General features: G+C 37.9%; 2 pseudogenes across 2 annotated transcripts in view; both read left to right on the top strand.

The window, feature by feature from the left end:
- Nucleotides 1–16124, top strand: part of LOC143661708 (immunoglobulin kappa variable 3-11 pseudogene) — a 42841-nt pseudogene extending 26717 nt beyond the window's left edge. Inside the window, exon 2 of the transcript XR_013164781.1 lies at nucleotides 15802–16124. The product of XR_013164781.1 is annotated as an immunoglobulin kappa variable 3-11 pseudogene (transcript). The remainder of the gene's footprint in view (nucleotides 1–15801) is intronic.
- The window catches only part of LOC143661204 (immunoglobulin kappa variable 4-1 pseudogene), a 141475-nt pseudogene that overhangs the window by 68300 nt on the left and 55303 nt on the right, over nucleotides 1–17872 (top strand). The window lies entirely within an intron of this gene.

Below are 17872 nucleotides of genomic sequence, written 5' to 3'. Positions count from 1 at the left end.
GGTATAGGGTTTTTTTCTCTCTATTATCGTTTTAATTCTTATTCTGTTGTCTTTTTATTTCTTTTTCTAAATCGATGCAAATGTACTAAGAAATGATGAATATGCAACTATGTGATGATATTAAGAATTACTGATTGTACATGTAGAATGGAAGGATTTCTAAATGTTTTGTCAATTTTTTTAATCTATAAAAAAAAACAGTAGCAAATGAATCCAACATCACATTAAGAAAATTATGCATCACAACTGACTGGGATTTGTACCAGGAATACAATATGATTCAACACAAGAAAATTACATAATGAAAAACTGCATGTCAACAAATCACAAAGGAAAAAATCACACAATCACCTTGATTGATGGTGAAAAAGCATTCCACAAAAATCAACATCCATTTCTGATAAATAAACTTAAAAGTACAGGATTCAAAGATAACTTCCTGAATATGATAACGGGCATATAAGAGAATCAACTGCCTGCATTGTACTCAATGGAGGGGAACTGAAAGATTTCCCCCTAAAATAAGGAAAGAGACGAAGACACCTGCTATCACCCCTACTCTTCAATATTGTGCTAGAAGTGCTAGCTAGATCAATCAGGAAGGACAAAGAAATAAGGGCAACCAAAATGGAAAGGAAGAAATAAAACTCTCATTATTTGCAGATGACTTGATATTATGATTGGAAAAATCCATAACACAGTTACTTGAAAAATAAACATATTCAGCAAGGTGGCAGGATATAAAATTTATGTGCAAAATTGCTAACATTTCTATATACAAGCAATCACCTAGCTGAGGAGTCAGTTACAGAAAAATTTCCTTTCAAAATAGTAACTAAAAGAATTGAGTATTTAGGAATGAACTTAGCTAGAGATGTAAAGGACTTGTATATGGAAAACTACATAACATTTGATTTGCTAAAAGAAATCAAAGAAGACCTAAATAGATGAAAAGACATTCCCTACTCATGGATAGAAAGGTTAAACATCATTAAGATGTCCATTCTACCCAAACTGATCTACAGATTCAACACACTTCCTAACAAAATTCCAACAAGCTACTTTGAAGACTTGTCAAAGTGAGTTATCAAATTTATCTGGAAAGAAAGGAGACCCTAAGTAGTTAAAAATATTTAAAAAAAAGAATGAAGTAGGTGGGTTAACACTTCCTAAATTTAAAGCTTATTATTAAACCACCATGATCAAAACAGCATGGTACTCACACAAAGATGGAAATATTGACCAATGGAATCAAATTGAGATTACAGAAATAGACCTCAAATCTATGGTCAATTGGATTTGATAAGGCTCTGAAATCCACTGAACTGGGACAAAACAGTGTTTTCAACAAATGTTTATGGCAGAACGGTATATCAATAGCCAAAAGAATGAAACAGGACCCATACCTTATGTCCCATACATAAATTAACTCAAAATGGATCAAACACCTAAATATAAGAGCTAGCACCTTAAAGCTTCTAGAAGAAAATGTAGGGAAACATCTTTAAGACCTAGTAATAGAAGTCAGCTTCCTAGAGTTTACACCCAAAGCATAAGCAGGAAATGAAAAAAATAGATAAATGGGAACTCCTCAAAATAAAATGCTTCTGTACCTCCAAAAAATTTGTCAAAAAGGTGAGGAGGCAGCCAACTCAATGGGAGAAAATATTTTGAAATCACATATTGGACAAAGTTTGATAATCTGCATATAAAAATAAATCATACAACTTAACAACAAAAGAGCAAACAATCCAATTATAAAATGGGTTAAAGATATGAATAGGCACTTTTCTGAAGAGACAATATGGATGGCTCAAAAACACAAGAAGCTATGCTCATTTTCATTAGCTATAAGGGAAATGCAGATCAAAACTACAATGAAATGTCACCTCACACCTATTAGAATAGCTGCTATTAAACAAACAGTGAACTATAAATGTTGGAGCAGATGTGGAAAAATTGGAACACTTGCGCACTGCTGGTGGGAATTTACAATGGTATAGCCAATATGGAACACAGTTTGGCAGTTTCTTAGGAAACTAAATATCGAATTGCCTTATGACCCAGGAAAGCAGTACTTAGAATATAGCCAGAAGAACTGAAAACAGTGACATAATCCTAGACATTTGCACACTGATGTTCATAGCACCATATTTCACAAATTGCCAGAAGATGGAAACATTCTAAGTTCCCATTGACAGATGAGTGGATTAACAAAATGTGGTATATACATATAATGGAATATTATGTAGCATTAAGATGAAATGACATCCTGAAATCCATGACAAATGGATGCGCCTTGAGGACATAATGCTGAGTGAATTAAGCCAGACACAAAAGGATAGATACTATATGACTCCATTTTTATGACCATGTTAAAGGTCAAATTAGAGCTTTATGCTACAGAATATAAGTGACTTAGAGATACATAGAAGCTAGAGATGGGTGAACAGTTAGCTAATGAGGGTGTTCCTGTTTGCTAGCTGCTGGAATGCAACATACCAGAAATGGAATGGCTTTTAAAAGGGGAAATTAACAAGATGCTTGTTTAAAGTTCTAACGCCTAGAAAATAACCTGATTAAAGCAAGTCTATGGAAATGTCCAATCAAAGTTATCCATCAAGGGAAAGATACCTTGGTTCAAGAAGGCCTATGATGTTCTGGGTTTCTCTCTAAAGTGAGAAGGCACATGGGGAACATAGTCTGTTTCTTTCTTAACTGGAAGGGCACATGGCAAACATGGCATCATCTGCTGGCTTCTTCTCCTGGCTTCCTGTCTCATGAAGCTCCCCGGGAGGCATTATCCTTTTTCATATCCAAAGGTCGCTGGCTCAGGACTCTCTGCTTCATGGTGCTGCATCATTCTCTGCTCTCTCTGAATCTCCCGTTCTCCAAAGTGTTTCCTCTTATATAGCTTCAGAAACTAATCAAGACCCACCCAAGACACATCTCCCCTAATCCAGCTTAACAACCACCCTTGATCGGGATACACCTCCAGGGAGAATATCTAATTACATATTCAAACATACGGTATTGACTAGAAATTATTCTGTCATTAAAAAGTGGGGTTTTGATTAAAACATGGCTTTTCTAGGGTCCATACATCCTTTCAAACCAGCACAGAGGATGAACTCAAATATAAGGGAATAGATAGAAGTGCAGGTGATTCTCAAGGGGATCTGTAAGTAATATTACCATGTTGAAGCAGAACAAGATTTAAAGGGGTTGTATAGACTTGTGTGTTCCACTGATTAACATGAGTAATATACTTTACTTCTGCAAGAACTACTTCAAATGTCTGAATCATGTATAAAGAGTGTTTAAGTCCAGAGTTCAGGTGGAAAACTGCAATTGCATGTGATGGGCTATGTTTAACAGGAAAGCATCAGCAGTACCACAGCAACGGTAGGGGCAAATTATAGGGCACATGGCAAGAATTAACCCAATATCATGAAGGGTGTTTACAGGTTTTCTTTCTCTGGGGAACAATGAAATTATCTAAAATTGAGAGTGTTGATGGACTATGGACTTTAGACAGTATACATGATGCCTAATGAATGCAGGCAGTTGAAGGATGCACTGACTGAGAAGTAGATTGGCTATGATAGTATATACATATGATTGAATATTTTGCTGCTTCAAAAAAGAACAGAGTTGTGAGGTATGCAGTTATGTCAATGAACCTGTAGGACATTTGGTAAGATAAAATGTGGCAGAAACTAAATAACAATTATTGAATGGTCTCCTTTGGAAAATACTAGTAAGAAAACAGAGGCCTAGATTAAGCTCTTATAGAAGACACATTGAGTCCAAAGAGGTAATTATTATTTCTGGGTTTTGAAAGACTGTTATATATATATCTATATCTACAACCTGGTATTGAGAGATAAGAGAAAAGCTGATCAGGTCAGGATTAAAGTATTTGAGAACACAGGGATAAGGAAGATATTATTTATATTTTAGAACTACATCTACTCTCTGAAAGCAAAGGAAGAAAGGTTTATTTTGTCTGGAACCAAAATTTTCTGAAGCACTTAATCTAACTCAACCTTCTGTATAGCTCATTGAAAAATTGAAACACAGGGAACCCAGAATAAGAATGAGGGCCTTTAATCCTCTATATTGTAATGTAATGTCTGCATACATCATAGAATATATTAAGCAGAAAATCAAAAAGTATTGGCAAAGTTCCTTGAGAGATGGGAGAAAAAATATGTAATTATTACACTTTACCCCAGGGAATCCCCTGATATTGTGTCAAACATTAGGGACACCCAAAGCAATAGGCCAAGCCCTTGGTCTTGAGGCTTAAACTTGTGAAGCTTATGTAGGTAGTGGAGAAGCTTAGCCTACCTATAGGTCTGCCTAAGAGTGACATCTGGAGGACGTGCTTAGTTGCTCAAATGTGGCCCCACTCTCTCTTCTTTGCTTTGTATGTATGTTATATTATACAGAAAAAATGTAAAAAATAATTGGAAATGCACATTCTAGTCATTCAATACAGTAGCAAAATCTCAATTTTGCTGACATTAGCTAGGTGCAATTATTAACAGCAAAATTTTCACCAGACAGATACTAAATTTAAGCAGGAAAACACAAACTATCATCAATGAAAACTAGACCAAAGATTTAAATTGGAAATTTTGTAACTGAATTGTGGACTATTTGGAGCAAAAATTCAATCAGATTCTCTTTCCATTTTGTTGAATGTAAAACATTGGTCACCACAGAAATGTTTCCAGATTTTAGTCATTTATTCTTTTTTTTTTCATTTTTTTATTAATTAAAAAAAGAATTAACAAAACAATTAGAAATCATTCCAATCTACATGTAGAATCAGTAATTCTTAATAACATCACATAGTTGCATATTCATCATTTCTTAGTACATTTGCATCGATTTAGAAAAAGAAATAAAAAGACAACAGAATAAGAATTAAAACAATAATAGAAAGAAAAAAACAAAAACAAAAAAAAAAAACAAAAACAAAAAACCTATACCTCACATGCAGCTTCATTCAGTGTTTTAACATAATTGCATTACAATTGGGTAGTATTGTGCTGTCCATTTCTGAGTTTTTATATCCAGTCCCGTTGTACAGTCTGTATCCCTACAGCTCCAATTATCCCTTCTCTTTTTTTTTTTTTAATTAACGGAAAAAAAGAAATTAACCCAACATTTAGAGATCATACCATTCTACATATGCAATCATTAATTCTTAACATCATCACATAGATGCATGATCATCATTTCTTAGTACATATGCATTGGTTTAGAAGAACTAACAACATAACCGAAAAAGATATAGAATGTTAATATAGAGAAAAAAAATAAAAGTAATAATAGTAAAATCAAAACAAAACTAAACAAAACAAAACAAAAACCTATAGCTCAGATGCAGCTTCATTCAGTGTTTTAACATGATTACTTTACAATTAGGTATTATTGTGCTGTCCATTTTTGAGGTTTTGTATCTAGTCCTGTTGCACAGTCTGTATCCCTTCAGCTCCAATTGCCCATTGTCTTACCCTGTTTCTATCTCCTGCTGGACTCTGTTACCAATGACATATTCCAAATTTATTCTCAAATGTCCGTCACATCAGTGGGACCATACAGTATTTGTCCTTTAGTTTTTGGCTAGACCCACTCAGCATAATGTTCTCTAGGTCCATCCATGTTATTACATGCTTCATAAGTTTATCCTGTCTTAAAGCTGCATAGTATTCCATCGTATGTATATACCAGAGTTTGTTTAGCCACTCGTCTGTTGATGGACATTTTGGCTGTTTCCATCTCTTTGCAATTGTAAATAACGCTGCTATAAACATTGGTGTGCAAATGTCCGTTTGTGTCTTTGCCCTTAAGTCCTTTGAGTATATTCCCAGCAATGGTATTGCTGGGTCATATGGCAATTCTATATTCAGCTTTTTGAGGAACCGCCAAACTGCCTTCCACAGTGGTTGCACCATTTGACATTTCCACCAACAGTGGATAAGTGTGCCTCTTTCTCCGCATCCTCTCCAGCACTTGTAATTTTCTGTTTTGTTGATAATGGCCACTCTGGTGGGTGTGAGATGATATCTCATTGTGGTTCTGATTTGCATTTCTCTAATGGCCAGGGACATTGAGCATCTCTTCATGTGCCTTTTGGCCATTTGTATTTCCTCTTCTGATAGGTGTCTGTTCAAGTCTTTTTCCCATTTTGTAATTGGGTTGGCTGTCTTTTTGTTGTTGAGATGAACAATCTCTTTATAAATTCTGGATACTAGACCTTTATCTGATATATCATTTCCAAATATTGTCTCCCATTGTGAAGGCTGTCTTTCTACTTTCTTGATAAAGTTCTTTGATGCACAAAAGTGTTTAATTTTGAGGAGTTCCCATTTATTTATTTCCTTCTTCAGTGCTCTTGCTTTAGGTTTAAGGTCCATAAAACCGCCTCCAATTGTAAGATCCATAAGATATCTCCCAACATTTTCCTCTAACTGTTTTATGGTATTAGACCTAATGTTTAGATCTTTGATCCATTTTGAGTTAACTTTTGTATAGGGTGTGAGAGATGGGTCTTCTTTCATTCTTTTGCATATAGATATCCAGTTCTCTAGGCACCATTTATTGAAGAGACTGTTCTGTCCCAGGTGAGTTGGCTTGACTGCCCTATCAAAGATCAAATGTCCACAGATGAGAGGATCTATATCTGAGCACTCTATTCGATTCCATTGGTCGATATATCTATCTTTATGCCAATACCATGCTGTTTTGACCACTGTGGCTTCATAATATGCCTTAAAGTCAGGCAGCGCGAGACCTCCAGCTTCGTTTTTTTTCCTCAAGATGTTTTTAGCAATTTGGGGCACCCTGCCCTTCCAGATAAATTTGCTTATTGGTTTTTCTATTTCTGAAAAATAAGTTGTTGGGATTTTGATTTGTATTGCATTTAATCTGTAAATCAATTTAGGTAGGATTGACATCTTAAGTATATTTAGTCTTCCAATCCATGAACACGGTATGCCCTTCCATCTGTTTAGGTCTTCTGTGATTTCTTTTAGCAGTTTTTTGTAGTTTTCTTTATATAGGTTTTTTGTCTCTTTAGTTAAATTTATTCCTAGGTATTTTATTCTTTTAGTTGCAATTGTAAATGGGATTCGCTTCTTGATTTCCCCCTCAGCTTGTTCATTACTAGTGTATAGAAATGCTACAGATTTTTGAATGTTGATCTTGTAACCTGCTACTTTGCTGTACTCATTTATTAGCTCTAGTAGTTTTGTTGTGGATTTTTCCGGGTTTTCGATGTATAGTATCATATCATCTGTAAACAGTGATAGTTTTACTTCTTCCTTTCCAATTTTGATGCCTTGTATTTCTTTTTCTTGTCTAATTGCTCTGGCTAGAACCTCCAACACAATGTTGAATAATAGTGGTGATAGTGGACATCCTTGTCTTGTTCCTGATCTTAGGGGGAAAGTTTTCAATTTTTCCCCATTGAGGGTGATATTAGCTGTGGGTTTTTCATATATTCCCTCTATCATTTTAAGGAAGTTCCCTTGTATTCTTATCCTTTGAAGTGTTTTCAACAGGAAAGGATGTTGAATCTTGTCGAATGCCTTCTCTGTATCAATTGAGATGATCATGTGATTTTCTGCTTTGATTTGTTGATATTGTATATTACATTAATTGATTTTCTTATGTTGAACCATCCTTGCATACCTGGGATGAATACTACTTGGTCATGATGTATAATTCTCTTAATGTGTTGTTGGATACGATTTGCTAGAATTTTATTGAGGATTTTTGCATCTGTATTCATTAGAGAGATTGGTCTGTAGTTTTCTTTTTTTGTAATATCTTTGCCTGGTTTTGGTATGAGGGTGATGTTGGCTTCTTAGAATGAATTAGGCAATTTTCCCTCCACTTCGATTTTTTTGAAGAGTTTGAGGAGAATTGGTACTAATTCTTTCTGGAACGTTTGGTAGAATTCACATGTGAAGCCATGTGGTCCTGGGCTTTTATTTTTAGGAAGCTTTTGAATGATTAATTCAATTTCTTTACCTGTGATTGGTTTGTTGAGGTCATCTATGTCTTCTTGAGTTAAAGTTGGTTGTTCATGTCTTTCCAGTTACCCGTCCATTTCATTTAATTGTTGTATTTATTAGCGTAAAGTTGTTCATAGTATCCTGTTATTACCTCCTTTATTTCTGTGAGGTCAGTAGTTATGTCTCCTCTTCCATTTCTGATCTTATTTATTTGCATCCTCTCTCTTCTTCTTTTTGTCAATCTTGCTAAGGGCCCATCAATCTTATTGATTTTCTCATAGAACCAACTTCTGGTCTTATTGATTTTCTCTACTGTCTTCATATTTTCAATTTCATTTATTTCTGCTCTGATCTTTGTTATCTCTTTCCTTTTGCTTGCTTTGGGATTAGTTTGCTGTTCTTTCTCCAGTTCTTCCAATTGAACAGTTAATTCTTGCATTTTTGCCTTTTCTTCTTTTCTGATATAGGCATTTAGGGCAATAAATTTCCGTCTTAGCACTGCCTTTGCTGCATCCCATAAGTTTTGATATGTTGTGTTTTCATTTTCATTTGCCTCGAGGTATTTACTAATTTCTCTTGCGATTTCTTCTTTGACCCACTCGTTTTTTAAGAGTGTGTTGTTGAGCCTCCAGGTATTTGTGAATTTTCTGGCATTCCGCCTATTATTGATTTCCAACTTCATTCCTTTATGATCCGAGAAAGTGTTGTGTATGATTTCAATCTTTTTAAATTTGTTAAGACTTGCTTTGTGACCCAGCATATTGTCTATCTTTGAGAATGATCCATGAGCACTTGAGAAAAAGGTGTATCCTGCTGTTGTGGGATGTAATGTCCTATAAATGTCTGTTAAGTCTAGCTCCTTTATAGTAATATTCAGATTCTCTATTTCTTTATTGATCCTCTGTCTAGATGTTCTGTCCATTGATGAGAGTGTGGAATTGAAGTCTCCAACTATTATGGTATTTGTGTCTATTGTCTATTTCCCTTTTCAGTGTTTGCAGTGTATTCCTCACATATTTTGGGGCATTCTGGTTCAGTGTATAAATATTTATGATTGTTATGTCTTCTTCTTTAATTGTTCCTTTTATTAGTATATAATGTCCTTCTTTGTCTCTTTTAACTGTTTTACATTTGAAGAGTAACTTGTTGGATATTAGTATAGCTACTCCTGCTATTTTCTGGTTGTTATTTGCATGAAATATCTTTTCCCAACCTTTCACTTTCAACCTATGTTTATCTTTGGGTCTAAGATGTGTTTCTTGTAGACAGCATATAGAAGGATCCTGTTTTTTATTCATTCTCCCAATCTATGTCTTTTGATTGGGGAATTCAGTCCATTAACATTTAGTGTTATTACTGTTTGGATAATATTTTCCTCTACCATTTTGCCTTTTGTATTATATATATCATATCTGACTTTCCTTCTTTCTGCACTCTTCTCCATACCTCTCTCTTCTGTCTTTTCGGTTCTGACTCTAGAGCTCCCTTTAGTATTTCTTGCAGAGCTGGTCTCTTGGTCACAAATTCTCTCAGTGACTTTTTGTCTGAGAATATTTTAATTTCTCCCTCATTTTTGAAGGACAATTTTTCTGGATATAGGAGTCTTGGTTGGCAGTTTTTCTCTTTTAGTAATTTAAATATATCGTCCCACTGTCTTCTCGCCTCCATGCTTTCTGCTGAGACATCTACACATAGTCTTATTGGGTTTCCCTTGTATGTGATGGATTGTTTTTCTCTTGCTGCTTTCAAGATCCTCTCTTTCTCTTTGGCCTCTGACATTATAACTAGTAAGTGTCTTGGAGAACGCCTATTTGGGTCTAATCTCTTTGGGGTGTGCTGCAGTTCTTGGATCTGTAATTTTAGGTCTTTCATAAGTGTTGGGAAATTTTCAGTGAAAATTTCTTCCATTAGTTTTTCTCCTCCTTTTCCCTTCTCTTCTCCTTCTGTGAGACCCACAACAGGTATATTTGTGCAGTTCATATTTTCCTTCAGTTCCCTGATACCCTGTTCAAATTTTTCCATTCTTTACCTGATAGTTTCTTTTTGTTTTTGAAATTCAGATTTTCCATCCTCCAAATCACTAATTCTGTCTTCTGTCTCTTTGAATCTATCATTGTAGGTATTCATTGTTTTTTCTATCTTTTCTACTTTGTCCTTCACTTCCATAAGTTCTGTGATTTGTTTTTTCAGTTTTTCTATTTCTTCTTTATGTTCAGCCCATGTCTTCTTCATGTCCTCCCTCAATTTATCGATTTCGTTTTTGAAGAGGTTTTCCATTTCTGTTCGTATATTTAGCATTAGTTGTCTCAGCTCCTGTATCTCATTTGAACTGTTGGTTTGTTCCTTTGACTGGGCCATATTTTCAATTATTTGAGCATGATCCGTTATCTTCTGTTGACATCTGCAGATTTAGACAGATTTCCCTGGGTATTGGATCCAAAAGTTTGGAAGATTTTTCTGTGAAATCTCTGGGTTCTGTTTTTCTTATCCTGCCCAGTAGGTGGCGCTCGTTGCACACGTTTGTCTGCGGGTCCCACCAGTAAAAGGTGCTGTGGGACCTTAAACTTTGGAAAACTCTAGCCGTCCGGGGGGTTCGCTAGCCGAAACGGCTTGAGCCGGCCCGGGGTCCGAACGCAGGGAGGGTTGCTGGTCGCTGCAGCCCGGGAAAGAGCCCGTCCGAATTTCCTAGTCAGCCCTGGCCGACAAGCGTGGCGGGAGGGTGCCAGCAGCAGCGGCCCGCCCGAGAGAGTGCACGTTCCCCGGTAGTCACGGGTTTGGAAGGGGCCTCCCCCACCCATCACCGTTCTCTGTGGCCTGGGGATTTCCGATCCAATTCTCTCAGTTGGTCCGGGTGGCTGCACGTGGTGTGGGCGCTAGCCGCCTTGGTTTCAGGGGACCACCTCTCCAATTCTCCCATGTGGCCCAGGAAGGGGGAAGGGAGTAACTCTGGCCGCTTTCCGCCCCGCCCGGTGAGGCCCGCGCACCTTGGCAATCTCACCCGAGCTGCTTCTCTCAGCCAGCCAGCCATTCCAGGATGGGGTACGCTGTCTTTTTTATCTCTGTTGTGGCTTTGGGCGCTTTCTGTATCATTTCTACTCCCCTAGTAGCTGTCCTGGAGAAGAAACTAAGATCCACGCGTCTTACTAAGCCGCCATATTCCAGGAAATCCGATAATGCCTCATTTATTCCTTATGTTGACTCTAGTGGGAATGTGAGAGTCCCCTTAATTTGTCACTATACAGGTTTGGATCCCAAGGAACTGCCTATGCTGAGTTGAGTGGTACTATTTTTTCTTAAGTAAAAGCAAAAAATTAAATTTAAGTAGAAAATGTTGAATATGATGTTGGAAGTGGGAAAAAAAGAATCAGCAGGACATCTTGATTGATCTTGGACTGATCCATTTAAGAAAGACTGAGCAGAACACAAAGATGTGGAAAGTAAGTGCATTACAGCTGGTCAAGCCCATGAACCTCTAGGGAAACCTTTGCATCCACCCATGGTGACACATACCCAGGTTTGAATATTTCTGCTCTAAAGGATGTGTTTTCGACCACAGGATCCAATGAGATGAGGAAAAGCAGGGGTCAAAGGAACACATTTCCCATATAATGTCCAGCTTTCACTTTCATTTGAGATGCTGAATGTCAGGGTGAGGTCACTAATGTCACTCCAGATGTGGTGTGGCTTTTGGGAATGGTAACTTACACTAGGTCATCTTTAGCACACCTCACTTGGTAACAGCACAGTCTCACTCAGCTCTTCCCAATCAGCATTCCATGTTTTTTATAATGCTTTTTTTTTCTTTTGGTGTACTTTTAGATTTACAGAAAATTTGCAGAGACAGTACAGAGAATTTCTGTGCACCCTCGCCCACTTCCTCTTGATGCTAATATCTCACATAATCATGGTTCATTTGCAAAACTGAGCTATTTATACTGGTAAAATAATAATAACTAGAATCCCGACTTTATTCAGGTTTAACCATTTGTTTTCTAATGTATTTTTCCTGTTCTAGGGTCCAAACCAGCACGTGTTGTATAAGCTTTCCGTGAATTTGTTACAAGAATGTTGCATGATTTTACAGGAGAGCATCTTGACCTCTGCTAAAGCAATGCTCCTATTTGAAATCAGTAGCACAGTATTTTATTCTGTACATGAACATTCTATGTGTTTTTCAACCAATCTCATTATTTCAATATGAACAATTAATTTTTGCCTCTTAAGGAACACTTTTTTAAATTGTCACATGCACTCATTCATCCAAAAATGAAAATTAGCACTTTCATTTGAGGACTGCAGCTACAATGGGGAATGAAAATTACATAGACCACAACAATTGTTTCAGACTCTGATGCATGTTAACGCTGCTGCATGTGAAACGACCCTTACAACTCACTTAGCCTGATGTTACATCTGCAACAGGAACATATGTACTGAGTGTTCCCAGATAAGGAAGGGCATGAGGTACTGAGAGCAAATGCACAGGAAGCAGAGAGGTTCAGGTCTTCTAGGAATGTCCCCAGGTCACTCCCCTCTATGACAGATTCCTGCCCAGAATTCCTTCAACTCTCTGAGAGCATGGCCTTATAGTCAAAGAAGGGACAGATTCTGACCATCTTTAAAGCTAATTCTGTTCTTCTTTTGGTTTTCATAGCACAATATTCAGCCCTGAATTTGTCGATGTGATCTGATGACAGGAAATGATTTGTGGTGAAAAGAGGTGTAAAATACATTCATCCTGCTGGAGGAGAGAGAGGTCAACATCACGCAGCAAAGAAGTAAGTAAGACCGTTTCTTCTTTCTGGAGTCAGGAATCCCCATTTAACATGAGATTGATATATAAACCCATGTTTGTTTTTTATCAGTTAATAACCAGTGAGAAGTTCATTAGTTCTCAGTGCTGTAAGTCAGGAGTCTGGCTGAGCACAGTGTGAAGGGTTCTCTGCTCAAGGACTTAGGAGGATAAATCAAGGAGTCATGAGGCTCTGTTCTTTCCAGAGTTTGGAGTTCTCTTTGAAGCTGATGTGGTTGGACAGAATCAGCTCCCTGGGTCATGGTATTGCGATCCTATTCCCTTACTGTCTGTGCCTCTCATCTCCTAGAGGCTGCCCTCATTCTCTGCCAACATGGCCCCTCAAACTGGATAGCCAATATCAGATATTTTCTATCATGTCAGATCCTAACTATCTGTGAGCTTTACTGAGTTCTTAGTCTCTGAGCAGTACAAAAATATTTAAAGGGTCCCTGTGAAATAGTCAGCCCACTTGAATAATCTACCCCTCTTAATGTCAATAGCTTTTATTTCATATGCAATAAAGTCCACAAAATCTCTTCACAGCTGAATATAATTAGTGTTTGAAGAAATGGGATGCAGTTTATACATGCCAGCACTCAGGAAACTTGAGGGCCCTCTTAGAACTCTACTTACCACAATGCTCATTTTACCAAGTATTGTTTCACCCCAATTTTATTTTTGGCAGTGGGGAGTTTAGGGAAATTTAAATTTAAAAATGACTACATGACTTTAGAGGAGAGAACAGAAGCACTAGCTTCCCAGCTGGCACAGAAAGCATAATCATTCCACACTTCCCATTTCCTTGCAGTACTAATGCACATGAAATGACCTACAGAGTGTCTGCCAAAAAAATAATTAATTCAGACTCATGCCCCATGGATTCTCCCTGCACTTAACCTAAACCCTCAGCTTTCATCCTCTTTAAGCTTCTCCTAGAATCAAATCCTTGTCTGCTTTTCACAGTTTCATTTGTCTTTCATAATCATCCAAGACCACATTCTGTGCATTTTTGGAAGTGTTCTTCCTTGAGTTATGCAGGCCAACTCCCTACTTCATTCATGCATGAGGTCAACTGTCCATATTCAAACAGGGCATATCCATGCACAATTTTTCATGTGGACCCCTCTGCCTCAGTCATTTGCATGACACAACCTGTTTCACCTCATGTCGTCATGTTCTTTAATATATGTCAGCATAGGAAAGACATTCTACTGCATTGAAGCAAGAAACCTGACAGTTATGAAGTAAAATTCAAACTAAGTACATATATATTAACTTCATGGAACAGCAGGAAAAAAAACATGGAGATGAGGGCAAACATGAAGCAAGTACTGGCATCTTCAAAACCCATATATATGGTGGACCAAGAACACGGTGGACCTTTGACTGAGTAGGAATGTCTTCCTGCTGGTTTGGGTCTGTGCCACCCCATTCCTGGATTCCTGGAAATGGCACCCCCACCTAGTGTAATGGGCTCTTAGGGAGACAAACTGTGGAAAAATAAATGTATTATTAATAAGAATTGGAACAATACATGCCTTAGGATATTTCACATTATGGAAACTTCTTGGTGGCAGAAGGGTGGTTGCTTTGCAGGGAAAGTGGAAATCATGATACAGAACAGATTATGCTATGTACATAATTGTTAAACTGTCTCAATTTTTTCAGTCTTCCCCTGATTCTGTTCATGGTGAGGGATGTCCTTTGCAATGGACCTGGGTGCACCTTGCCCCATTTGTCCTGTATTATCAGCTTTGCTGCAGGAGGTAAATCACAGAAAAACAGGGTAGGAGAGGCTGCAGAAATATTGTTTATTGCCTGTCTCTCCCAGGTAACTGAAAGGTTAAGAGGTCAGTGGTTCTGTTTCACTTATTCCATAATCTAATGTTCTGGGGCTGGAAGGGTTTCTATTGGTATTTGTGTAACTCTATAAATATTTTTGGTTTCAGGAAGAATAAATGCAAATATGCTCTAATACCTTGGGAGATGGAGCTATTTAATCTATTACCACTAAGTGGGGCAGTTACCCCTTAGGTGTGTGAAGTATTCACAAGATAGTGAATATTTTATTTAAGAAACTGATGTAAGGAATGGTGATTTGAAAAACTGGTGGACATAAAGGACAGTGCCAAAGGAAACCTGAAAGAATCCGGTGACTCATTTTCAGAGACATTATTTGGGTTCAGAGCAATATCAGTGGTTTGGTTTGAGATATCTTGAGGGGATTTGAGCTCTCAAAGAACTTCAAATATGTATTTAAAATTCAGAATAGACTGAGATAGACAAAAATCTGTGCACTGCATCCTCATTCTATCCAGTTACGTGAATGTATTACACATAGTTTCCGGTACTATATTTTTAAAAGGTCCATTAATTCAGAGATATTGCACTCACAGACACATATATTCTATTACAAAATGCAGCATAAAAGATAATTATTGGTAGTTTGAATCTTAATATTGATAATAAAATATTTTAAATTCAGCAGTTTCGTAAAGTTGGTTAAAAAAACTAGTTTTTAGTTGATTTCTGGGACGTTTGCAGGACTACACTCATTTCCTGTGGTAATGTTATTTCTTCCCCGTCCTTCCATTATCTGTCTTCACAGCTCACTGCACAGTACGTTTCCCTTTATACCCTGTGCTGATTTGCATAGAGTGCTGGGGACTCGGCTGCTGCTTGGACCCTATTAATGGGGATTCCCTGGAGATGGGGCCTGAGTGCACCAGACGGTGAGCAAGATGCTGTCACAGTCCCAACTCCTCATCCTCCTGGGGCTCTGGGTCTCAGGTGAGAGCATCAGAAGAGCAATGTCTTTATAAAGCTGGAGAGACAGTTTTCCCACGCAGAGTGCACAGGCTATTCCATCTCAAACAGATCTGATTATATATAGTAAATGAGGAAACAGGCATTTGGATATATAGTTTATATACTTGTGATTTATTGTATGATCTTTTTCTTTTCTGCCTCCAGGTGCCAGTGGGGACATCGTGATGACCCAGTCTCCAGCCTCTGTGGCTGTGACACCAGGAGAGACCATCACCATTAGCTGCAAGGCCAGCCAGAGTGTTAGCAAATACTTGCACTGGTACCAGCAGAAACCAGGACAGGCTCCCAAACTGCTCATCTATAATGCATCCAACCGGGTATCTGGGGTCCCTGACCGATTCAGTGGCAGTGGGTCTGGGACAGATTTCTCTCTCAGAATCAGTGGAGCCCAGGCTGAAGATGTGGCCAGTTATTACTGTCAGCAAGGTTACAACCCTCCTCCCACAGTGCTGCAGCCTCGAACATAAACCTCCTCTCCCAGCTGTGGGGCAGGGAGTCCTGCAGCAGCTTCTCCCTTTCTCCCTTCCTCTTCATATTGAAACTTTCTGCCTGGTAGTTAGTTAGTCTTCCTTTTTTACTCTGTCCTTCAATGGACTCTGCCTTTCATTGAAGCCTTCTTCATCCTTGGTACTGAAGCAGTTATACTCTATCTCCTTTCTTACTGCCCTTTTCCTTCACTTTCTCTTCCCTTTACTCATTCCTTCAAAGACATTTCTGTAGCTCTTACCACTTGTTGGGACTAGTTTCCTTTGAGGTACTGAGGTTGCCTGGAGCCTGTAAGGGCAGAGAGACAGGAGGGGGGAGAAAAGGAGCTGCCTAGTTTGGAGTCTTTCAGGGGGGAAATGTAAGGGGGAATTCCCAGCACATTGGTATTTAGAAAAGTTATGGTTTGAATGTGGCATGTTTTCTGTGTATTTCCTGCAGTTCAAGTTAATCTTCTCTGCTCTCTGTGGTTTGAAGGTGGTGAGGAGGAGGGAGTCAGTGTGAAAGAAGCATGAAGGAGTGAGTCTGGCAATTTGGTTAAGGATGGGAAACAGTCTTTGTCAACAATAAGACAGTGTTTTCATATTTAAAAGCACTAGGTGTCCATCAACTTTCTTTCCCTTGGGTATTTATTTTATACTAATGTATTTACAGTTCCATTAAATTTACAATATTTTACATGCTTGCATACACAATTCATTATTCCATTTTAGTGTTATATTTGTGAATGGATTTTTATAGTTAATCCTTTTCTTCATTAATTTCTCTTTTATTTTGCAATTATTAAATTCTGAGAGTCTACTATATTTGCTTTATAATAATTGTATTAAGGAATTGAAGACATGTGTCTGCCTCTTGGGTTTAAGTTTGAAGTTGTTTTACTTTACTAGCTGCCAGAATAAAACACCAGAAGTGGGTTGACTTTTAAAATAAGGTCAAATTTTTAAATTTATTAAGAACATGCAGTTCTTCAGAGGAAAAGCAGCAGACTTTGAGCTGAGGTTCTTTCTTACATTGGAAGGCACAGGGTGATCTCTGCTGACCTCATTTCCAGGTCTCTGAGTTCCAACAACTTTCCCCAGGGTGATTCCTTTCCATATCTCCAAAGGCCTGGGCTCAGGTGTGAGTCTGAGATGAGGTATGCTGAGCAGCTTGTGCTTTGGGTATAAAGTTTTAGGAAGCTACCTCCTATTCCAAGGTCTTGAAGATGTTTCCCTACATTTTTTTCTAGAGTCTTTATGGTACTTGTTCTTACATTTAGATGCTTGTTCCAGTTTGAATGAATTTTTGTATAGGGTATAAGGTAAGTGTCCTTTCTCACTCTTTTGGCTACTGGTATCCATTTTGCACAAGCTGCCAAGTTGACAAGGGTGAACTGTCATGGTCATGTACCTACCTCTCTCTGATGTTGCTGCTCTGGGATTCTGGTGGAGGGTGTAAAAGAACTTCAAGCAAACAAGGTTTAAATCTTTGTATACTAGGAAAAACTACTTTAGATACACATGGAAATAGCTGTAGTTCCCAGATAGTATTATATGCAATCTTGAATGAAATAGGTCTCTGAGGTATGTATAATCTCAAGGAAACTGTGGACAAACTTCTTTTGAATTTGTTGGCATAATCCATGCATCTGTGTTATTTGTTCATTCTAATTGCAGGTGCCTGTGGGGACCCTGTGAAGACCGTGTCTCCAGTCTCCCTGGCTGTGACTCCAGGTCTGAGACTCACCTTC

Source organism: Tamandua tetradactyla, chromosome 17 (genome assembly GCF_023851605.1).
Source record: "Tamandua tetradactyla isolate mTamTet1 chromosome 17, mTamTet1.pri, whole genome shotgun sequence".
NCBI lineage: Eukaryota > Metazoa > Chordata > Mammalia > Pilosa > Myrmecophagidae > Tamandua > Tamandua tetradactyla.
This window is presented reverse-complemented; position numbering and strand designations above follow the sequence as displayed.